We start from the raw sequence: 26,164 nt of genomic DNA, 5'->3' as shown, positions 1-26,164 counted from the left end.
CTATTTCAGGCAACCTCAAGATGCTTGACTCACTACAGCTGCTTTTGAGGAACTTTCCAGTCGTTTGTGCTTTACATTCCGACATTACATTCCGACTTTTGAATGTATGTTTATTGGATATATATATATTAGTATCTAATAAAAATGAACAATGTATGTAAAGCATCCCATTTGTTTTAAGGTTACAGTGTGTGTGTGTGTGGTGTAGTCCCTCTTAATGTCACTAGGTGTCAGCACAGTTTCAATAATGTCACACCAGGTTCACAACATGTTTTCATGTGTAACAAATCCATTTGTATTTGTCAGATGCGCCAAATACTACATGTGTAGACCTTACAGTGAAATGCTGACTTACAGGCCCTTAACCAACAATTTAGTTAAGAAAAATACGTGTTAATTAAAAATAAGAAATTAAAGTAACAAATAATTAAAAGAGCAGCAGTAAAATAACAATAGCGAGGCTATATATATGTGCAACAGTCAATGTGCGGGGAACCGGTGAGTCAAGGTAATTAAGGTGTTCCTTTCAAGTCCAGTGGTGTAAATTACTTAACAAAAATGTATTTAAAGTACTCCACTACTTTAAATACAATATACTACATGTATATTTATATATATACATTCAGATGGGTCATGTACATTCAAGGACATTTTTACATTGCTAGAGGGAAATGCTTGTCAACTACTGGCCTTGGGACTCCACTACATTCCTAAAGAAAATTTACTTTTTACTCCATACATTTTCCATTATGTAAAAACACTTGAAAGTACTACTTAAGTCAGTTTTTTTGTATCTGTACTTTTACTCTTTCTATTTCTTTACAACTTTTAATTTGACTTCATTTCTAAAGAAAATAATGTATTTTTTTACTCCATACAGTTTCCCTGACACCCAAAAGTACTTGTTGCATTTCAAATGCTTAGCCGGACAGGAAAATGGTCCAATTCACACACTTAATAAGAGAACATCCCTGGTCATCCCTACTGCCTCTGGTCTAGCAGACTCACTACACACATGCTTCGTTTGTAAATTATGTCTGAGTGTTGGAGTGTTCCCATGGCTATTTATTCAATAAAAAAAACAAGAGAATCGTGCTGTCTAGTTTGCTTAATATAAGGAAGGTCAAATCATTTATACTTTACCACTGATACTTAAGTGTATTTTAGCAATGGCGTTTACTTAGTATTTTACTGGGTGACTTTCACTTGAGTCATTTTCTATTCGTATATCTTTACTTTTACTCAAGTATGACAATTGGGTACTTTTTCAACCACTGTTCAAGATATTTAGCACCCAAGACCCAACATTCACTTAGTGGCTTGAAGTAAGAGTGCTAAACTTGGATCTGTTTAGTATTTCTGAGTAGAATGAATAACATTACTTTGACAGGGGGGAGACTGATTCCAGTTCAGCATTCTTAGCCTGAGACATTTCATAAATGCGTACAGAGGAGTACTGTTCTACGGTCAGCTTTGCCTAGATCATACTGAATCAGTTGTCTCTGGAACAAGATTATATGGACAGGGGTGGGTTTGATTGTAGCTCAGCACGCCTACTCAACACCAGTTGCTATAACCTAACATTTTCTAATCCAATTTCCCTTGCTGTCTAATGTCCTTCCAGAAACCCACCTCAACATTGTTCGGTCAAGGCAACAAAAGCAAGTTGGCATGCTCTTGCAAGGATTTTAACTCACAACTTTGGGAATTCACCACCTTAACCACTGCTACAACTATTTCTAAGCTATCTTAACATGTGGGTTTCTTTAGGGGGACCAATATTAGGAACACCTTTGAATGGTCTACAAAGCATGCCCCCAGGTAAAAGTAGGCTTTTGCAGAAAAGGGTTGTATGTTATCACAACTCTATTATAAGGACATTCTATACAAGGTGTCACTTCTTTCATGCTATTTGATGGGAACTAGCCCCTGTCCCCCTACACACCTCAAATTTGCTATTTCAGGCCCACAAAGGCAACAAGAAAAATGTTGCACTATTAATTGCTCCCATGGGATTTGAACTCTCAAAAAGTCATTTGAGGATCAACCACCATAACCACTACGCTCCCGGTCAGACAGAGTTAACACAGAGCATTTGGATGTATTGAGACTCCTTCCCTTTTTTTTTTACATGCTATTACCTTACAGCCTTATTGTAAAATCGATTACATTTTAATTTCCCTCAATCTACATACAATACCCTATAATGACAAAGCGAAAATCGGGTTTATACATTTTAGTAAATTCATTACATATAACAAAAACTGAAATACCTTATTTACATAATGAGTCATCCCCTTTGCGATGAGACTCAAATAGAGCTCAGGTGGATCCTGTTTGGATTGATCATCCTAGAGCTGTTTCTACAACTTGATTGGAGTACAGCTGTGGTAAATTTAATTGATTTGACATGATTTGGAAAGGCACACAGCTGTCTATATAAGGTTCCACAGTTGACAGTGCATGCCAGAGCAAAAACCAAGCCAAATCAAATTGTATTTGTCACTTGCTGAATACAACAGCTGTGGGCCTTACCTTGAAGTGCTTAATTACAAGCCCTTAGCCAACAATGCAGGTCAAGAATTAGAATTAAGAAAACATTTCCTAAGTAACCTAAAGTTAAAAAAAATAATAACATTCATAAGTAACACAAGAAAATTACATAACAATAATGAGGCTATACACATGGGGTATGCAGTTGCCACACCAGGTGGTTATACAACCTCTCAGGATGCTCTCAATGGTGCAGCTGTAGAGCTTTTTGAGGATCTGGGGACCCATGCTAAATATTGTCAGTCTCCTAAGGGGGAAAGGTTTTGTTGTGCCCTCTTCACAACTGTGTTGGTGTGTTTCAACCATGACAGTTTGTTGGTGATGTGGACACCAAGGAACTTGAAACTCTCCACTTCAGCCCTGTCAATGTTAATGGGGGCCTGATCGGCCCTCCTTTTCCTATAGTCCACGATCACATTAAGTGAGAGGTTGTTATCATCGGGCTAGGAGGTCCTGAGGCATGGTTCCAGGGCTCAGGTCCTCTGGGAGGGGAGTGAGAGGGAGAGAGAGAATTAGAGGGTGCATGAAAAGGAGAAATACTCCAGAAAAACAGATTGACCCTAGCCCTCTGACACAAACCACTGCAGTATAAATACTGGAGGCTGAGATACGAGAGGTAGGGAGACACTGTGGCCCCGTCCAATGATACCCCCGGACAGGGTCTATGATGTAGTAGACCCTACCAGAAAACATTTAGTTACTTTTTGCATTTATGCTTTAAGTCTTACATATACACAAAAACAAACCATTTCTCAATTTTAGTGAAAGTTGGCACTTAGCTAAACACAACTTTCCTGTCAGAGACATTCATGAATTACAACAACTATAACTTCACGATCTGACAGTGTGGGGTAGAGAAATTCCAACTAACGGGTGAAAAATTAACCCGTTTTTTTCTGTGTATATGCAGAACTGTATACAAATACACTAATAATGCATCCAGTCTCTGGTTCTCGGTGATACTTTCCATTCTGCTCTATTGTGACATTTGACCCCTTGCAAAGGGCCTTAAATTTCCACATTCTGGATGACATCATGCCGAACTTTGTTGGCATTTCATTGTTTGATCTAGCGTTTGACTATTTTTTCCTCCAGCACTTGTCCCATCCCATGTTGGCTGACCTAGTTAGATGGAAAGGTGCTACTTGATGTAGACATGACATGATTTGGGATGAGGGGAAATGTCAATCAATGACAATTGAAATTGCTAATTTATTCTGCACATCGCTATATTTGTTCGGCAGGCAAGAAATTGGCCTTGCTGAAATCTCCCCCTCCCCCTTCTCATTTCCTTAATTTTGTGGCTAGAGTCAAATACTTTCCGTGGAACACATCAGAGTGAAATACTTTCTAAAGAACAAACTTCTGGCAGGAGGAGCTTTTCAGCACCGGTTCTCCTCCTAATTCTCCTCCACTCGAAGCATCCCAAGTAGTTTCCTGACTGTGCATGCAAGCTGCCTTCACTTTCCTGGCAGTACACAATGACGGTGAGGACCATAGTAGGCTATAACTAAACAGTCCAATTAGTATCACTCTTGACAAACAAAATCAACAATCTGCCGCGACATTCAGTACATCATTTTTCCAGATTCTAAAGCTTTAGGTATACTAATTCCTATGTATGGGCATCAATCAGGCTACATATTTTAAACGCACAACATTGAAATTCACCAACTGAGCGGCTAGATGTTCTTCATCATTCGGCAATCAGATGTGCCACCAATGCTCCTTATAGGACACATCGCTGCACTCTATACTATACTCCTCTGTAAACTGGTCATCTCTGTATACCCGTCGCAAGACCCACTGGTTGATGCTTATTTATAAAACCCTCTTAGGCCTCCACCTATCTGAGATATCTACTGCAGCCCTCATCCTCCACATACTTTACAACACCCGTTCTGCCAGTCACATTCTGTTCAAGGTCTTCAAAGCACACACATCCCTGGGTCGCTAGTCTTTTCAGTTCGCTGCAGCTAGCGACTGGAACGAGCTGCAACAAACACTCAAACTGGTCCGTTTTATCTCCACCTCTTCACTCAAAGACTCAATCATGGACACTCTTACTGGCAGTTGTGGCTGCTTTGCGTGATGTATTGTTGTCTCTACCATCTTGCCCTTTGTGCTGTTGTCTGTGCCCAATAATGTTTGTACCATGTTTTGTGATGCTACCATGTTGTGTTGCTACCATGTTGTGTTGTCATGCGTTGTTGCCTTGCTATGTTTATTGAGATAAACTTTTGTTATTGACCAAATACTTATTTTCCACCATCATTTGCAAATAAATAAATGAATAATCCTACAATGTGATTTTCTGGAATTTCTTTTCTCATTTTGTCTGTCATAGTTGAAGTGTACCTATGATGAAAATTACAAGCCTCATCTTTTTAAGTGGGAGAACTTGCACAATTGGTGGCTGACTAAATACTTTTTTGCCCCACTGTATGTAATTAGTACAACAAGCTTTGACATGCCAAACATGTGCTCAATGTGTCTGCTTCAGTGCCATCATTACATGAATGCGGAAAATACTGTTTTGCATGATTTCCACCAATCCCTGTGGCCTAGATGATTAGTATCTATGCGGATCAAATTTGCCATGTGAGTGTGTATTAGGACAGTACAACCACGTCAATACTAGGTTGCATTCCTGTCAATGTTCATCCATGCAATTTTTTTGTATTTGTAAATGAAAATGTAAGAGCCTTTTTGGGAGCAGGTATGAAATTAATAGATGAATTGAGTTACAGTGAAAATGATTATGATAATGTTTGCACAAGATAAAATCAACATGGATTATATCCTATATTATAGAATAACTGAAAAGGATTATGATCATATGTTTGCACACTAGAAAATGTCAGTATTAATTATTATCATCCATGACAGATTAGAATCATTAGGATGCATGTCCCTGATTATTTGCTCTATTTATTTCAGTTGAGTTTGGAGGGCCACATTCCAACAAAGATTCCTGATCTACCCCCTTTAACTGAAGTCACAGTGTCAACACTATTTGAAGAAATAGAGAACCAGTGGGTGGTCTCTGACTCCTTAGACATCAGTCTATCGAAAGAGAAATCAATTGCCAATGAAGATGATGAAGATTATCATCCACCTTCAGAGTTGCATGTTCCAGCACAAGTGGCAGCTGAGTCCGTGGACACAACTCCAGAACACCTATCAAACAAGAAATCCAAGATTCCACCAATGGGTAAGCCATGTGGTCCCAAATGCAAGAGGGAATGTACTCTGAAATATTCTGAGGTTAGACGAAAGGAAATATGGGAAAAGTATTGGGAGATGAAGTAGAAGGAGAAGAGGACATGGATTTTCCACATGGTGGCACAGCAATCTAAGAAAAATGTCACTGTTGGTGCTGACAGTCGACGCAGCAGGTCGTTTCTGTACCATCTTCCAAACCAGATCGGTTCTGCACAACAGGTGTGCAAAGTGTTTTTCCTGACAACATTGGGCTACCACCCCAAAAATGACAGGTTGATTGTCACAATGATGGGCAAGTCAATCACAACCAAACTGATTCCACCAAAGGATCAGAGGGGAAAGAAAGCTTCAGCGAGCAAATTGAATATGAATCCAATCCTGCAACACATTGAGTCCTTCCATCCCCAAATCAGCCACTACAGACAAGAGCATTCCCCACATCGCCTCTACCTCCCTAGTGACGTCAATATTCGGTTCATGCATAATGACTACAAGGAGAAGAACAAAGATGCGATAGGTTTCATAACCGCAGCTGGCAAGGCGGTAAAGGGAAGGAACATCAGCTTTGTGAAGCTTGGAGAGGAGGAGTGCGAGCTCTGTTTGGTGCAGGGTCATCATCTAAAGATGGAGCACAGGGAGAATGAGGCCATGGAAACCCAAGCCTGCCAAGACAACAGCCATGCAGCACCTGAATTCACCATCACCAACCCTGACTGCATGCAATGTAGAAAATATGAGGAACATAAGAAGTCTGCATAGCAGAGCAGAAGCCATTACCAGGCTGATGCACAGAAAGATTGGCCTGAGGACTGGTCTGTGAGGAGCGTTGATATGCAAAAAGTCATCATGCTCCCTCGCATGCCAGGTGTGAAAACAGCATTGTTCACAAGAAGAATCATTACTGATCACGAGACATTCGCCACCGTTGGAAAGAAGTCTCAAAAGAAGAAGAAAACAGTCTCAGTGGTATGGCATGAAGGAACAGCTGGTCGGAAGTCAGAGGAGATTACTTCATCTTATGTAACAGCACTGGAGAGTGAGAGAGATGTCAAGCATGCAGTGTATTGGGTGGATAACTGCACTTCTCAAAACAAAAACTGGTGCCTCCTAACATCACTGGTGAGTGTTGTTAATGATGACTCAGACTTTGATGGAGGACATCACCCTCAAAAGTTCTTCGAGCCAGGACACACCTTCATGAGTGCAGACAGTTTCCACCATGGCATGGAACAGGAAATGAAAGCTCGACCTGGAGGTGTGCTGTACGACTTTAGGGACTTCCTCCATGCTGTCGCCACTTCCAATGCAGGCAAGATGGAGGTGGTCGAAATGAAAAAGGAAAACATCCTGGCATGGAAAGCTGGCAATTCCGTCGTCAAGCTGAAGAAGGCAGCAGCACCAAAGCTGGCAGAGATGGCTGAGATCCAGTTGAGGCGTGGATCCAGGAGCCTCTTCTACAAAGTCTCCCATGAAGAAAAGGACTTCACAGAGCTTGACTTTATCATGAAGAAAGTCACTCTAGAGACACCCTCAACACTACGTACACATGATAGAGGGATAGAAGAGTCCAAGACGATGGACATAATCACCAAGCTGTGTCCTCTGATGCCTGCAAATCAAAAGGCAGTTCTGGAATGACTTTGCTGAGGATGAGGAGTGATATGAAAGAGCACTGAATAAGTTTTACTTAAAAATGAAATGTATCTATTCAGCATTTTATCAATTGTAGCTAAATGTCATTTGGGTCGTCTTGTGAATATGAACATGTAAATATGTTTAAAATGTATTCTTAAAGCTGTTATTTATTCATTCAAAAGTGTCATTTGAAAAAATATTAATAAAATGTTTTTATTAGCAATCTCATGGTCATTTTTTATCATTTGTATTACCCTACATCATACTTCGATCATGTTCCATCATATATTACAAGACAGGTAATCATTTCATGTAATTCAAACAATTTCAGTGCTGCTTTTCACATTTACTCTTATAACAAGACATGGGCTACTTGTCAAACACAGTGTGTGACTAATGCAGAACCTACATCTCTATGTAAATGCAACTGGTATCTTAGTGGAAGACACACAAAGGATGCAGTTTCAACTCTGTTACACTGTTAGTAATTACACTGCTCTTGTATTAACCTATTTAATCCCATCAGTCACAATAGTGACCGTAAAAAACGTTTCTGGTTACAAGGCTCTAAAAAATGTTACTGAATGATGTATCAATGCATTTCTAGCAAATATTTAAACAATAAAGTGTTTCAATGAAATATGTGCAGTGTCACATGTTTAGGTTAAATTGTCACATGACCAGAGATGTTTACTTCCTGGTTGCACCATGAGAAGAGGATGGCTGCATCAAAGCTCCCAAACAAAAGGTTAGTAAAGTAAGTTAACAAAGATAGGACAAAGATTTTTGGTACACATCATCTTTAAGGTGTCTAGTATTGATATATGCATTTGCAATTACTCAACTTTGTTCAGTGTGGTCATAGAATGAGTAATCATGTTGATGGCAACAATAGTGACCGGAGGGATAACACAGTGCATCTAGGTATACACATACTGATACACAGTTCTTGTTCTACCTAACTTTCTACTCTGTTCTTTCTTTTAGTTTCACTTTGAGTCAAGTTCTGGATATGTTGGATCTAGGTGACCGCCCAGACAAAGCATGCAACATTGCAGTTATCCCTCAAAATGAGAAAGATGCTGTCCTCAGTGATTGTGATAGCGATGGGTCAGATATGGACTATGAGGGGGAGACAGGTCATTTGCCAGCCAGGCTGTTGAATGCATATGCTGAACCTATGCCATCAGATCATGACAGGAACAACGTTACCAGTAATGATGACCTACCCCTCACAACCCCCCCACCGTTGATAATGAAGAGCCAACAGCCTCTACTCGCCAGAGGGTCCAGTCAGAAGAGCCAAGGGAAAAGCTGCAGGTGGTCAAAAATAAGGATGGAGTGTTCAAACGATCGAAGAGGCCTGCCACCGCTGTGATTCCAGAACACATAGTATACAGCCCAAATGCTGCAGAATGTGTCAAACAAAGCTGCCCTCAACCCAATGGATGTTTTCCTACTAATGCATCCACCCACCCTAAGAGAGATCACCATTGAAATGTCCAACCTCTACTCCACCCAGACCAAGGACAAGCAACTGTATCTGAGTATGGATGAGCTCCTCACATTCTATGGGATCCTTATCACATCTGGGTACAGCTCTGTTCCAAGAAGACACATGTACTGGGCACTTGACAGTGATGTACACAATGAAAGCATTTCAGATGCAATGCGGAGAAATCGCTTTGATGAAATAATGGCCTCAGTTCATGTGGTTGACAACACAAAGATCACTGACGACCCATTTTTTTAAGGTTAGGCCCATCTTCTCTGAGCTCAATCAGTCATACAAAGTCATGCCATTTCAGGAATGGCTGTCAGTGGATGAGCATGATCCGATACTATGGCCGACATGGATGTAAACAATCCATTAGAGGTAAACCAATCCGTTTTGGTTGCAAGCTATGGAGCCTTGCCTCATCCAGTGGTTACATATATCACATGGAGCCATATGGTGGATCCCACACTCTCCTCCCTGAGACTGGGTTGGGTCAGGGACCCAGTGTCGTTCTCGGTCTTGCAGAGCAATCTCAGGTGCCTCAAGGTTGCAAGTTTCTTCATGACAACATCTTCACTTCGCTTGCACTCCTCGATGAAATGACAAAAAGAGGATATAGGCTCTCTGGAACGATGAGGCAAAATCGTCTGTTTGATGTCCCATTCAAGCCACAGAAGGACTTCATGAAGTTACTCTGGGAACCTCTGAGGTTCTGACCCAAGGAGACAAGTTGCTGGTCCGTTAGAAAGACAATAACATTGTCACAGTGGCAACACACATGGAGGAGAAATACAGTGAGAACTCTGTCAAGAGATGGAAAAAGGAGCGACATGCCTTTGACAAAGTCCCACAACCAAAATGCATCAACCGATACAATGAGCACATTGGTGGTGTTGAACTTCACGACCTACAGGTTTCAAGATACCATATCTCCATCAGGTCTAAGAAGTGGTGGTGGCTCATCTTTGGTTAAATAAAGGCAAAATAAAAAAATAAAATCTTTGCATGGTTTCAACAGTGCACTCGTAAACAGCCATTTCTTTTACAGAGACGTTATGTGAGGGACCATCGACCTTCTCACGGATAGTGGTACAGTCGCTTATGCAAAGGTTTGGCACGAAACCACTGAGCCACGGAAGGAGATCTCTACTGCTGCTACTGTTGAAGATCAGGCAAGATATGACAAAGCTTCTCACTGGCCGATCATCGCAATGCACTGGTTCCATAGATGTTGTCATTGTGACAAATGCACTACCTATGCATGTGAGAAATGCAAAGTGTCACTGCGCAATGGGTGCTTCAAGATATACCATGGAGAGTAGAAAAGGAGATAAGAGTGAACGAAAAAGCCAATAATAGAAAAGTCAATGAAGGGTGAGGAGAAACAGTACAACGGACTCTAGGAAGAAAAGAAAAGTCGACGAAAAAGACAATCAAAATGACTGAAATGTTTTTGGAAAAAAAGGTCAATTGAAGTATGACAGTAGGTCTGACTGATTGTAGTTCAAAATTGTGATGCACAAACTAATTGTGGGCTGGGTTATAAAGAATTTTCATGACTGCATATGTGAAATATGTTAATTCAGTATATACACATCACATTATCCTTGTGACCAACTATAAAACACACTTTTTCACCTATTTTCCCATGAATATTTAAACAAATTATGATCGATTATTTCAAAAGTTTACTAATGACACATGATTCGGATATTTTCATGTGTGGGAGAAATGTGGGATTACATGGGTTAATAGCATAAATGAGAAGTATAGTAAACTAACAAATGAAAATGGCAGATACTGCTCTTTGCTTTGGTATTACCCTGCCATTTATAACATATCATGCCAAGGAAAAAGTCAGTAACTGCCGTTTAAGGGTCAAAGGTCATGTCAGAGGTCAGGGTCAACATGAATATTTTTTTTTTACTCATAGTAAGGCAACAGATCAGTACATCTTCAATGAATACCCTAGAATTAATTTGGCTGGACAATTTAAAAAAAACTTTGAAGACTTTCTCAGTTCCACTCTATGAGCAGTTACTGCCTTTTTGCTTGGGAGGGCAGTATATACAGTACATACACACATCCATACACATAGACCTTACCGATCTCTGAAATTTCACATCAGCATAATGTTGGGCTTCTTCTCTTTGCTTGCAGGCTGCATTGAAATAAAGGGAAAAGGCATAATATTACATGATTACCTACAGTGTATGTTCTGTGTTTGCTGCCTTCAGGGTGGTCTGTATGATGTCAACTGTAACACAGATTGTACTTACCTCCACATTTTATTATTTTAACTGCCCAGTAAGTACCACCACTTATTATCCCAACTGATAGCAATGTGACCAGGAGGATTGGGACAGGATTGCGACCAGACCCTGTCAGGAGTAAAATGGGGGGGACTGTTTAGTCACTCATTTGGCATTGCCTGTCATATCATTTTCATTAACTTCTTCTCATCTACCATATTTTTTATCAACTGTATGTTGTATGTGGCCTTGCCCTGTATTCACCTGAAGCCTATATTATTCCTGTCTAAATTAAATGCAGCTGTTCAAACCCATGCCCTGTGCTTTAGTCAATACTAATGAATGACATTGCTGAAGGTATTATAAGGTTGGCTCAAGGATAATAGGAAAATAAATACAGAAATCAGCTGGCTGTAATACAGAAGTAAAAAAATATGATAATACGCATGTTGAGGAATTTGTAAAAACTGCCCACAGGTTTTAATGTTAAAAATACAATTTGTTAGTTTTAAACTTACTATCCTACAAAATAAGTTGTTAGTGAGCTTCAGCTGGTATTTATCTCCCCCTAGAATTAGAGGAAACGAAGAGCAGACAATCTGTCTGGGGGTTGGCTCTGCCCAATGATATCTCTGGTGAGCTCATTATCAACAGAGCTTGCTATTTAGTGGTCTGTCATTACGGGGTCCCATTACTGACCCACAAAATGGAAAAACAATACTATATGCAGTGTTGACATACCTTTGATGGTGGAGCGTGAGGACAATTGAGGGCAGAGCGTTTCAATGTTGAGCGGAGTTGGTTTTGAGTCAGCAGGGTTGGAAGCCTCACAGCTGTAGGTATAGACTGTAGGTACAGCTATAGATTCATTTGATAAACTAGCACTGCTGAATGCTGGCGTGATTACAACTGACTACAGTAGGAAGTTCAAAGACAGACTGAAGCTGGATACTCAGACTGGATCTCTCACCATCAGAAACCTCACCATCAGCGACTCTGGACTTTATAAAATACTTATCATCAAGACACAGAGTTCATCTAAGATTACAAATCTGTCTATGGTGCGTGTCTGGCTTCTTGTTTTACCTCCCTTTTTTCAATTCTCCCACTTAGTCTGTTACCCAGAGTTGTTTTCAATGAAGATTAAAAAAATACCTTTTGTATTTAGAGTTTGAAAAAGAAATAGCCCACTTCTTCATATATGTTTAGGTCTCATTTATGACATCTTAGTTTTCACTGTCAACACATCATTTTTTATCTCTGTTTGTCATTGAGTCACTGCTAAATCATTCTGCTATCCCAGCCTCAGTGTCTGCTCCTCACATCAGTCCCTCAGTGGACAGTGCATTTGAAAGCATGAGCTGTTCCTTGGTGTGCACTGTGAAGAACGGGAGAGAGGTGATCTTGTCCTGGTATAGAGGAGGGGAGATTCTCAACCAGACCAGCAGCCCTGATCTTCTAGCCAACCTCTCTCTCCCTCTGGAGTTAAACAAAAGAAATGTTGACACCTACAGCTGTGAGGCTTCCAACCCTGCTGACTCAAAACCAACTCCACTCAACATTGAAACGCTCTGCCCTCAATTGTCCTCACGCTCTGCCCTCAAAGGTATGGCAACACTGCATATAGTATTGTTTTCCCATTTTGTGGGTCAGTAATGGGACCCCGTAATGACAGACCACTAAATAGCAAGCTCTGTTTATAATGAGCTCACTAGAGATTTCATTGGACAGAGCCAACCCCCAGACAGATTGTCTGCTCTTCGTTTCCTCTAATTCTAGGGGGAGATAAATACCAGCTGAAGATCACTAACAACTTATTTTGTAGGATAGTAAGTTTAAAACTAACAAATTGTATTTTTAACATTAAAACCTGTGGGCAGTTTTGACCAAATTCCTCAACATGCGTATTATCATATTTTTTAACTTCTGTATTACAGCCAGCTGATTTCTGTATTTATTTTCCTATGAGCCGTGTAGCCAACCTTATAATACCTTCATCAATGTCATTCATCAGTATTGACTAAAGCACAGGGCATGGGTTTGAACAGCTGAATTTAATTTAGACAGGAAGAATATAGGCTTCAGGTGAATACAGGGCAAGGCCACATACAACATACAGTTGATTAAAAAATATGGTAGATGAGAAGAAGTTAATGAAAAAGATATGACAGGCAATGCCAAATGAGTGACTGAACTGTTCCCTAACCCCCACCCTCCATTTTACTCCTGACAGGGTCTGGTCGCAATCCTGTCCCAATCGCACTGGTCACATTGCTATCAGTTGGGATAATAAGTGGTGGTATATTCTGGGCAGTTAAAATAAGAAAATGTGGAGGTAAGTACAATCTGTGTTACAGTTGACATCATACAGAGCACCTGAAGGCAACAAACACAGAACATACACTGTAGGTAATCATGTAATATTATGCCCTTTCCCTTTATTTCAATGCAGCCTGCAAGCAAAAAGAAGAAGAAGGATCCTGATGTGAACTTTCAGAGATTGGTACGGTCAGTGTTTATGGATGTGAATATATGTGTGTGCATATTCTGCTACTTGGTTTTCTATGCAACTTCTGTATCTGTGAACACACACACACACACATTTAGGAAGTAAGTGGTCACTTGTTGTTGGCTTGTATAACATACCAGCCAATGTGAAAATACAGAATACACAAGAACAAGCATAGAATGCAAATATACTGAACAAAAATATAAACGCAACATGTGAAGTGTTGGTCCCATGTTTCATGAGCTGAAATATCCCAGAATTTTTCCATATGCAGAAATAGCTTATTTCTCTCAATTTTTCGGCACAAATTTGTTTACATACCTGTTAGCGAGCATTTCTCCTTTGCCAAAAAAATTCCATCCACCTGACAGGTGTGCATATCCCGAAGCTGATTAAACAGCATGATCATTGATCGTTACACAGGTTCACAATAAGAGGCCACTCTAAAATGTGCAGTTTTTCCACATAACACAATTCCACAGATGTCTCAAGTTTTGAGGGAGAGTGCAATTGACATGCTGACTGCAGGAATGTCCACCAGAGCTGTTGCCAGAGAATTGAATGCTCCCTTCTCTACCATAAGCCGCCTAAAACGTTGTCTTAGAGAATTTGGCAGTACGTCCAACCGGCCTCACAAACGTAAACCACGTGTAACCACGCCAGCCCAGGACCTCCACATCCAGCTTCTTCACCTGCGGGATCATCTGATACCACCCACCCGGACAGCTGATGAAACTAAGGCGAATTTCCCCAGTAGGTGGGCCTATGGCCTCCCAGCCCCACTCATGGCTGCGCACCTGCCCAGTCATGTGAAATCCATAGCTTAGGGCCTAATTTATTTATTTCAACTGACTGATTTCCTTATATCAACTGTAACTCAGTAAAATTGTTTAAATTGTTGCATGTTGCGTTGATATTTTTGCTCCGTAGATTTGGACCTTATTGAATTACAGATTTCTGTTTCTATTTGTTTAAGTGCTGACTTTACAGGTTGAGTATATACTGGTATCTGGCACCGGAGGCAGCTGTTTACCAGAAGAGTCTGTTTTGTAGTCAGATGTCAGAATCTTACCTTTTGTTCAGACAGGACTGGATTCAATCACTCCTCTCTCAAAGCTGTGACCTTGGCGTGGTTTAGAGGCTTGTGTGTCTCAATGACCCTGAGAGCTACGCTGGAGGGGGCTTGGGGCCCTGGTAGGTTTAGCCATTCCGGATTGGTCTTAGGTCAGGGGCCAGACCAACGACAGCATTGGTCCTACATGTTTCACGTTGGGATGGTGCTATAGGTTGGCAACCATAACACTCTGACAATGTTAAATACTGTGTATGTCTTTAGTGTCATTTTAAATGTGTCTTTTTCATAGTATTGTACCTTTTACTTTACAAGAAATATGCTTGATAAAAATGCAATTTAATTGTTGTTGTTTATGTCTTAACATTTGTCAACCACAAGGTTGACCTGGTCCTTGTGCTCCAGCTCAGCAAATTACACCCCCCCCCCCCAAAAAAAAACATAAAGATTTTATACCGATCTCACATTTATACCTTTCATTGCCACTATTGTATAATTGAGTGTCATTTCACATACAAATAGCACCGCTATTTATTTGTCTGTTGCATAATGTGTATGTCTTTAGTGTAATTTTAGATGTGTACTTTTTCATTGTGGTGTACTTTACTTGGTAAAAATACAATATTATTATTGTTATTTAGGTCATAACATGTGTCTGAAAACCAGGATTAGTAGTATTTAAACAAGCAAATTAGTTAAATCATGGCACTACATCCACTCCCTGAAACAGTTTGACCATTTATTTTCAAAATGCTTGTAACCGACTTCCCAAACCTGATGATCTCATGGGCATGTTTAAACTTGTGGAGAATGTTTTCACGAAGGTTTGTCCTACCTTTATCTCCGCTCTAGAGAGTCTCTGTTATGTTCTCCACAATTTACCAAATGACATTAAAGCCTGATAGGAAGGTTTCTGTAGTGTTCTTAACCACATTGGACATAAGTGTCATAGTCATTAACTTAATAGAAAGTCAATAAGTTAGCTTAACATTATTGAATATCAACCAGATACAGCACACTACTACCAGCATACTGTAATTGATGCAGGGTTAAGATGTGGGTTTGGCAGTGAGGAATGTACAACTCTATACATTACAGAGAACTCTTTGGGAATGAGCAGATAGGAGTAGTGATAAGACAATGGAAAAGTACACATTACAGGTGAGATAAGACAGGGAAAAAGACATAGGTTAGCATAAATACAGTACCAGTCAAAAGTTTGGACACCTACTCATCCAAGGGTTTTTCTTTATTTTTACTATTTTCTACATCGTAAAATAATATTGAAGACATCAAAACTATGAAATAACATAGAATCATGTAGTAACCAAAAAAGTGTGAAACAAATCAAAATATATTTTAGATTCTTAAAAGTAGCCACCCTTTGCCTTGATGACAGCTTTGCACACTCTTGGCATTCTCTCAACCAGCTTCACCTGGAATGCTTTTCCAACAGTCTTGAAGGAGTTCCGACATACCCTGAGCACTTTTTGGCTGCTTTTTCTTCACTCTGTGGTCCAGCCCATCCCAAACCATCTCAATTGCATTGAGGTCAGGTGATTGTGGAGGCCAGGTCATCTGATGCAGCATTCCATCACTCTCCTTCTTGGTCAAATAGCCCTTACACAGTCTGGAGGTGTGTTGGGTCATTGTCCTGTTGAAAAACAAATGACAGTCCCACTAAGTGCAAACCAGATGTGATGGCATATTGCTGCAGAATGCTGTGGTAGCCATGCTTGTTAAGCGTTCTTTGAATTCTAAATAAATCAATGACAGTGTCACCAGCAAAGCACTCCCACACCATCACACCTTCTCCTCCGTGCATCACGGTGGGAACCACACATGTGGAGTTCATCCTTTCACCTACTCTGCATCTCACAAATACATGGCGGTTGGAACTAAACATCTCAAATTTGGACTCATTAGATTTCCACCAGTCTAATATACATTGCTCGTATTTCTTGGCCCAATCAAGTCTATTCTTCTTATTGGTGTCATTTAGTAGTGTTTTCTTTGCAGCAATTTGACCATGAATGCCTGATTCACACAGTCTCCTCTGAACAGTCGATGTTGAGATGTGTCTGTTTTTTGAACTCTGTGAAGCATTTATTTGGGCTGGGTCTTCCTTTCCTGTGGCGGTCTTCATGAGAGCCAGTTGCATCATAGCGCTTGATGATTTTTGCGATTGCACTTGAAGAAACTTGCACCTTTCTTGAAATTTTCCGCATTGGCTGGCCTTCATGTCTTAATGTAATGATGGACTGTCGTTTCTCTTTGCTTATTTGAGCTGTTCCTGCCATAATATGGACTTGGTCTTTTACCAAATAGGGCTATCTTCTGTATGCCACCCCTACCTTGACACAACACAACAGATTGGCTCAAATGTATTAACTTCTATACAAGGCACACCTGTTAATGGAAATGCATTCCAGGTGACTACCTCATGAAGCTGGTTGAAAGAATGCCAAGAGTGTGCAAAGCTGTCATCAAGGCAAAGGGTGGCTACATTGAAGACGAAAAACTTTTTTGGTTACGACATGATTTCTTATGTGTTATTTCATAATGTTGATGTCTCCCCTATTATTCTACAATGTAGAAAATAGTAAAAATAAAGAAAAACCCTGGAATGAGTAGGTGTGTCCAAACGTTTGACTGGTACTGTATATAAATCCATCCATGTTTGAGGATGTCAGGAGATTATGTAAAAACCGGCCACTAGGGATAAAAGAGAGAACTGTTAACTTCAAGTAGGTTCATCTGCCTCTGGTTCCAAAGGTTGCATGTTCGAAACCAGCGAGAGAAAGTTATTTCTGTTTTAATTAAGCCTATCCCAAACCTCAACCCTAACCTTAAGCATTCTGATTTAATGCCTAAAATGTAAGAATTCAGAGTTAATGCCTAAACGTCACCCTAACCTTATAAATTCAGAGTTAAATGCCTAAACTTAACCTTAAACATTTGGAAATTTGACGTTTGGAACAACTTCGAAATGTGACGTTTGAGAAACATGGATGAACTTCTAATTCTGACGTGTGACTGTGAGCTCGTTGGTTAGTATTCTGTATCTGCCTGGTGTAGGGCTAACTTATTTAATAGCATGCAGCCATTACATCACTCTGTCTAATTTGTAAGTATAATGACATCCTGTCCAATCCAGTATGTGGTACAAAATAGAAACACTGCTGTAATTAACAAAGCTTTCTCTCAAGCTTTTGGTCGCCAGTTACCAGACTGGTCAGGGTCAGTAAGACTTTCAGAGGACTGGGGAAACAGTTCAACAAGTCCATATGAACAGGATCATATGGTTGATGGTTGCTGTCTTTTGAAAGTAAATGAGCAACGTTTGCTTGAGGGAGAGTACACTACCTTTTAGTGTACATACTGTAAATTACAAGGCACATGGAAAACATATTTTTAAACGGTACAATCAAATACCAGTATGTGCATAATGGGTGGTAGGTATCCTGACTTGAGATCTACAGTGCATTGAGAAAGTATTCACACATCTGGACTTTTCCCCCATTTTGTTGTGTTACAGCCTGAATTGAAAATGTATTTAATTGCAATTTTGTGTCAGTGGCCTACACACAATACCCCATAATGTCAAAGTGTAATTATGTTTTTAGAAATATCCCTTTGAGCATGGTGAAGTTTTTAATTGCACTTTGGATGATGTAATCAAGAGACACAGTTACTATAAAGATACATGCAAAATTCCTAACTCAGTTGTCGGAGAGGAAGGAAACCACTCAGGGATTTCAACCATGAGGCCAATGGTGACTTTAAAACAGTTACAGAGCTTAATGGCTGTGATAATAGAAAACTGAGGATGGGTCAAGAACATTATAGATACTCCACAATACACTAACTTAAATGACACAGTGAAAAGAGGGAAGCCTGTCAGAATAAAAATATTCCAAAACATACATCCTGTTTGAAAATATGGCACTACAGACAAAGGTTAGTTGTCTTTGTTTTCTTGATTATTTTTGGTTAGGTCAGGGTGTGACGAGGGTAGTTGGTTTAGTTTTTATATTGTCTAGGTGTCTTTTTGTCCTGTCTAGGGTTTTTGTATATCTATGTTTTTTTTGTATGTCTAGGTAATGTGGTGGCCTGAATTGGTTCCCAATCAGAGGCAGTTGTTTATCGTTGTCTCTGATTGGCGATCCTATTTAGGTTGCCATTTTGGTTTTGTGGGTTATTGTCTATGTGTAGTTGCATGTCAGCACACGGTTGATATAGCGGCAAGGTTGTTTGTTTAGTGTTCTTCCTTTAATTAAAGAAGAATGTATTCATATCACGCTGCGCCTTGGTCTCTATATGATGATCGTGACAGAACTTCAGCCTTGCAAGACCATGGATTGGCCACCTTTGGTGATCTTCTACCCATGGGTTCTATAATCAACTCTATATTCCAAGATGTCAAACACATTTATCTTCTTTCATTTGCAAGAATACATATGTCTAAAACTGTGTTACCCAACTATTGTAGAACAATCAATGAAGTTGGGAAATCTAGTTAAATTGGGAAGAACTTCACTCCACTAAGCATGCTTTGCCAACATAACCACTGGACTTCTTAAACAAACCACTTGTAAGTTAATACCAGACATTCGATTTCATAATGTGAAGGTCTATACTAGCCTCCAATAACCCTCCTGATCTTACAAAGTGTTTCGCTACACAAATTGCAAAACACATTCTAAAGCTCATGAGATTAGGATGGATATATGAGGCTAAGCCTATCGTGCCTTCGGAAAGTATTCAGACCCCTGAACTTTTTCCACATTTTGTTACATTACTGTCGATTTGGCAGGTTTTCCTACTTACAAAGCATGTATAGAGGTCTGTAATTTTTTTTAATCATAGGTACACTTCAACTGTGAGAGACAATCTAAAACAAAAATCCAGAAAATCACATTGTATGATTTTTAAGTAATTGCTAGGCTATTAGCCTACATTTGATTGATGCAATAGCTTATTTCTGCGTGTTATCAACTATTTCAGCAGCGTTTCGTGCTGCTTTGAGAAAAGCGTGATAAATCAATGTCAGATTTTTCTTTTCACCGAATCTGTTTGGATCGGCCTATTGGTTAGGCTACAATTAGGCTGTGGAAATGTTAACGTTAGCTAAATTGAGGTGAGTGCTGCTCATGATCATCTTGTCTAGTTGCCTAATTTTATTAGCGCAGAATATTTTGCCAACATGTTAATGTACAAGTTGATTATTTTGCTCTTCACTTGCAGTCGCATAGCAGTTGAGGTCTTCTCCCTACCAAAAACCTGTGACTTGTCTTAATCAATCAATGTGATTTTGTTGAACTGAATCTCCATCTGTAGCCTATATTTGGTTAATTCTCTGGCTGGGCAAATAAGTAGGATATAGCTCATCAAGTCGTTTGCTAATCTATCACTGATCAGAAACATTTAGCATGTGTAGCCGGTGCTGTACTGCACCGCTGTAACTCTGCGTTGTGTGTGGTTGATTGAGACTATAAACGTGAACGTTGGAGATCAGGTAGTTTTAATCAAGCAGAACTGACTCTCTGCATCCTGCATCTCTCAGTGCATCAAAATGATTTTCGAATACAAAAATGAATAAACTCTCTCCTTATTATACATAACATATTTTACAAAGATAAAACCACATACCTGCATCCAAAAGGAAATAAAACATTTGTAGAGCACATATGTTCTGAGAATCGTTGCCTCTTTCTACAACAGATGCACAATAGGAGGGACTGGGATCATTCGAGGAGCTAGCCATCGTTCACACATACAATAGCCTGCTAATACCATAGCTAGCTATTAACCACATGTTGAATTCAGAATATTGATATCATCCTAAAAAGTACAATTACAAGTGCATCTTAACAATACCATCCACTTATGAGTAACCTCTAAATATACATCATTATTCATGAACAAAGCACTGTCTGTATGACTTTGTACTTAAAATAATCAAACTTTTCTGAAGACAGAAAAAGCGTGCCTAACTCTCTCAGTGCATCAAAAATGATTTGAGCACGCCGGGCAAAACCTAGGTACACACTCCCCTTCTCCCAGGATGCAGGCATGCATAACAAATAAACACAACATATTGATATATGAACCTGGTGAAATTCACATAGTACTTTAACAACTGTTACACATGCAATAGGCTAATGTAGTCTAAATCAACAGTAGGACTATTATTTTTACTCGGTCGCATTAGGCAACTCCAAAAGCCTATGGAGGTTGTGAAATATTTACACGAGATTCATATGCTATTGAAAATATAGATTCCTATTATCGGTATCATGATGAAGATACTGTCAATGTTAGCCCCTACGCCTGGTCCCTAACAAAGCAGAGTGAGGGTAGGAACGAGATTAAACGTGGATCGAAAAGGCATGGGCTTGCCTTCGGCTCTGTTTCAAAATATATATATATATTTTATGACAGCGGTTTCACACGTTCATGAGGCAAGTTGCGTGGGAAAAATATCCGTAGTATTTTATTCTGTTTTATTTCATTATATTCTTAGCCTACTATAAAATATACCCTATGTGTGTTGACTGTGATCAGGGTAGCCTAAGTGTGTCTTGTATGTTTAATTAACAAAATTACTTGATTTCATGTGCATGGCGCAGCTATTTAGGCTGCACAAACCAGTAACCATATTTAACTCAAAATATGCCATTCTATTCTTTGAAAAAAAAAAAAAATCTGTGTTATGTTTCTTAGGTCCTGATTTAAACGAATTAATACTGGATTTATTTGTGACATTGTATATTCAATTGATTTATTAAAATGGACGTCCACCCACATCTGCCCTCTTTTGCCCTTCCTACACTTGCCGGCATGTGCAATCCCACAAGAGATATAGAAGGCTTGTCCCGGAAAGAATGTGGTAAAAATGGGAATATGAATTGGGCTATAAAAAAAACATTGGCAGATTTTTTTTCACAGGCAATTTAAGGTAAAGTCTGTCTCTAAAGGGTATAGGGTTATAACTGAATTGTTGTCCAAATTTAGCTTTTCTATTCAATGTTCTCTACTTATTTAATACGCAAAATCCACCAATTCCTGTTGTTAAGTTAAAAAGAAAACAAGATAAAAATTGCTTTCAGCATTCAAACCAAGGAGACGTAGCAACTTCATAGCTAAATAACCTAGAATAATATTTTTGTAGATAGGACCTTATAGTCAGTCCCAAACTCTCGAATTCCATAAATGGGCAAGAGAGCAGACACAGACTGACACCAGGCAGGCTACTGCAGTCGCGCGGAAACCGATCTCTTACCCCACCATAAAAGGAGTTCCGCAGCAGGTCAACCTCCTGTGCTATTCCACTGCAGACTATCGCGGGTTTCAATGTGTCAGCGAAACATTGCCATTAGCCTAGTCATTTTCAATTTATCAATATTGAAATGTAGGCGTCTAAAGAAGCAATTAAGAGTCTGCTTCATGATTTACACACGCAGTCAGCATTTTATTTTATTTTGTGTTATAGGATAATGACATTCATGAAGCCCTACACTGCAACAACAATTAACCTATAGGTCTATTCTCGCCATTCCTGTCGAGTAATCGTTTCAGTATTGTTTATCTGTCAGGATCAGATTATTTGAAATATATTCTTGCTGGGCAAACTTACATATATGAGTAAATTATATTAAATTTACAAGACATATTCTTATTGTCTTACCTCTGCGGTTGTCATCTCAAGGCGCAATTATTTTTCGTGTGGGTTATCAAACAAATGGAGTTGGTCACGAGGGCCAAATGATCCCAGACAGATAAAGCATATAATAACATTAATAATAATTGATTAAGCTTCTACAGCGCTTTTCAAATAGAAATCTCAAAGCGCTTCATAAGCAAAAGACAAAGACACATGCCGTAGGCCTATATCATGACAGGGCAATAGACAAGTCAAATGGTCTACACAGGTCATAGTCTACATATCTAAGAGACAATACAATTGTTGAAAACTTGATCCTCACATCATAAGTATAGAAAATAAACATTGCACCTATGAAGGGCGACAACTGAGATACAATTTCGTCAATATACTTTTTACAAAATGGCTGTGCGTACATCTCAATTTATGATTTGGCCTTTCACATAAATAGTATCCGATTAGCCTATCTGAAATACAATTGCTTTATTTATATAAATAGGCCTACATCGACCTAATTAAGAAATCATAATTGATATAAATTGCTGAAATCTTAGCTGAAAGGATTTTTGTGTGAAATGAAAGCCTTTCTGTTCGTGTAATTTAGTTCATTATGTGGACCTATAATCTTGCTGGAAAATCTACTAGGTCTAACTAAACGTTTGGAGTCTGTTTTGTTTGAGGTAACTTGGCGATGAAGTCTGATTTAACTGACAAAAATATTATTTGAATGGAAAGTTTGAATATAGTCCAAAAGCATAGTACGTGTGACGTTATTGAAATCGACCTCTGATCCTTTGACACGTCTTAATTTGTCTGGATGGTGTTCATTTGAATCAGCGGTAGCTTAATGACCGCTGTAATGCCAGATCATTTTTCTTTTAGAGAAATAATCTAGATATAATAATGATAAAGATAGCCTAACAATAACAACAGGCCTATTATCATTATTTTTAATACAATAAACAATTACAATAAATATGTAGCCTACTTATGAATATGAGTGATAAATAGCATACCATGATATTATTAGTATTATCATTATTATTAGTATTTTTTCTTACTTAGACTGCCTAACCTGTCTTTCTGTTCAGGCCTATACCAAATAGAATCGTTACTGTAACGTGGATAAGCCAGTACCTGAGTGATTTGTGCTGTGTAAACAACAGGGTGATGTTATGAATGTTTGTAAAGTATTTCAAGCACATATTTCAAGTCAACGTCAACATTTTACATGACTGACGGACATGGTTTTATGCTTAATTTTAAGTGACGGATTCGTGGAAATTATAGCTAGGCCTAAATAAATGTCACTTGGTGATAGAGTTGCAGAACTTCACTTGTTGTGTTATGATCAGTTGGTTAGTTAGTTAACCTTTATTTAACTAGGCAAGTCAGTTAATTAAGAACAAATTCATATTTACAACGATTGCCTACCAAAAGGCAAAAGGCCTTCTGTGGGGACGGGGGCTGGGACTTTTTTATTTTTATTAAAATTAAATATAAGTATAGGACAAAACACACATCACAACAAGAGAGACAACACAACACTACATAAAGAGAGACCTAAGACAACAACATAGCAAGGCAGCAACGCATGACAACACAACATGGTAGCAGCACAAAACATGGTACAAACATTACTGGGCACAGACAACAGCACAAAGGGCAAGACGATAGAGACAACAATACATCACGCAAAGCAGCCACAACTGCCAGTAATAGTGTCCATGATTGAGTCTTTTAATGAAGAGGTGGAGATAAAATGGACCAATTTGAGTGTTTGTTGCAGCTCGTTCCAGTCGCTAGCTGCAGCGAACTGAAAAGACTAGCGACCCAGTGTTGCCAACTAATTGTCAGGGGAAGTTGCTAGGGGCAGGTCGATTTGTCGCTAAAAGTAGCTAAATTACATTGTGATGACATCATTACCTAATAACCTAAAATCGCGTCATTATGTAGAATACACAATAACGTTACTCAAATTGACTGGCCATCTACGTGAAAAATATGATTTGATATTTGTTAGTTCAGATTTGTTTGTTTATTATCACATTTTTATTTGTAACACATTGTATATGATCAGATTTTTTACACAACACATTGAATTATTGAACATTTACATATTACATATTATTGAACAATTACATTTTTACTAGTAAACCTACACATTCTGAACAATTATAGTTTGAAGCTGTCTATTGTGTAGTTAACATGCTACCTAACTGATCAACAATTATAGGTGCAAGCTAATAATAAGGTATATATGCTATCTTATTGAACAAGCAACTTAACCCAAATAATGATGTGTGCGCTAGGCAGCTCTCTCCAGGTTGTTGTGCTGCTTGGCTGGCTAGCTGCTTAATGGTTTCCTCCAGATATTGCCACTGTTCTCGTTGACACTGCAGTGCACACTGTCACCATCAGCTGTGTGTCTCTGCAAGTTCCAGAAAGTACACTCCTTGCATACGTACTGTAAATATGATGAATCATAGATTGGCAAGGAAATCCTCTTCATTTTCACTGTCCAACTGCATTGTCACGGAGCTGGAACCAGCAGTAGAGGATGGAGTGGCCTTAAAGCTGTACGCTGCTGTGGTGCCAAATTGCTGCAGAACTTCACTTGGTAGTTTATGCTGGTAACAGGTATCACCAGCCAGCTTCAGTCTGTACCGCACCAGGAGTATGGAGTTGAGAGTGTGCAGTGACATTCTATTTCTTAACTTTGACTTGATCACACTCATTTGGCTGAACTGCCATTCAACCACCGCATTTGAGTGTGACAAGGAGAGGGCAGCGAGTGCAGTTTAGCACAGTTCTTCAAATGGATTTGATCCGGAAGAGTCCGTGTAGTCATTCACTTCACTCGACTGTATTTTCAGTTGAGTCCCACCTAAACAGATGGATGTTTATCCATTGGGAAACAATTTTATCAATTGTTTTTTTATCAATTGTTTGGAGCTTATACCCCAGTACCTCAGCTACTTTGATCATTTCAGTGGTGCCTTTATTGTGCTTTAACATTTCCTTAACACTGAACAAGGCCATGTTTCGCAAGGCTTCAAGGTTGTCTGGGAGCCTTGCTTGCAGCTCCTTGCTTAAAGCAACAATGTAGTTGATGCACTCTCTCCGAATTACCTTTTCGTCCTCTGGCGCAAGACTGAGTTGGTACACCGTGCTCTCGGAAATGTACCCAAGGTACGGTGATGGACTGAGATGTCCATCAATGGCATTCTTCAGGACATCAATTTTTGCCATAGGGTTGACTAGTAGCCTAGGAACAGTGGGTAAACTGCCTTGTTCAGGGGCAGAAAGACAAATGTTTACCTTGTCAGCTCGGGGATTCGATCCACCAACCTTTCGATTACTGGCCCAACCTTCTAACCACCAGGCTACCTGCCGCTCCAAATGCATGTGTAGATTGAAATGCAAGGCAAATATCACAATTTTCACACCATTAAACGAGCTAACATAATAAACCCAGCAAAAAAATAAATGTCCTCTTACTGTCAACTGTGTTTATTTTCAGCAAACTTAACATGTGTAAATATTTGTATGAACATAACAAGATTCAACAACTAAGACATAAACTGAACAAGTTCTACAGACATGTGACTACAGAAATTGAATAATGTGTCCCTGAACAAATGGGGAGGGTCAAAATCAAAAGTAACAGTCAGTATCTGGTGTGGCCACCAGCTGCATTAAGTACTGCAGTGCATCTCCTCCTTATGGACTGCACCAGATTTGTCCGTTCTTG

At 39.4% G+C, this 26,164-nt stretch overlaps 1 long non-coding RNA gene across 1 annotated transcript; it reads right to left on the bottom strand.

Moving 5' to 3' along the window:
- Positions 1-277: 277 nt before the first annotated feature.
- LOC135574016 (uncharacterized) lies at positions 278-11,995 on the bottom strand. Its single transcript, XR_010465130.1, has 4 exons — positions 11,905-11,995; positions 11,191-11,292; positions 11,017-11,072; positions 278-3,035 (listed from the first exon to the last, which is right to left on the bottom strand). It is a non-coding gene; the product is annotated as an uncharacterized LOC135574016 (long non-coding RNA).
- Between the last annotated feature and the right edge of the window lie 14,169 nt (positions 11,996-26,164).

Source organism: Oncorhynchus nerka, linkage group LG11 (genome assembly GCF_034236695.1).
Source record: "Oncorhynchus nerka isolate Pitt River linkage group LG11, Oner_Uvic_2.0, whole genome shotgun sequence".
Lineage (NCBI taxonomy): Eukaryota > Metazoa > Chordata > Actinopteri > Salmoniformes > Salmonidae > Oncorhynchus > Oncorhynchus nerka.
This window is presented reverse-complemented; position numbering and strand designations above follow the sequence as displayed.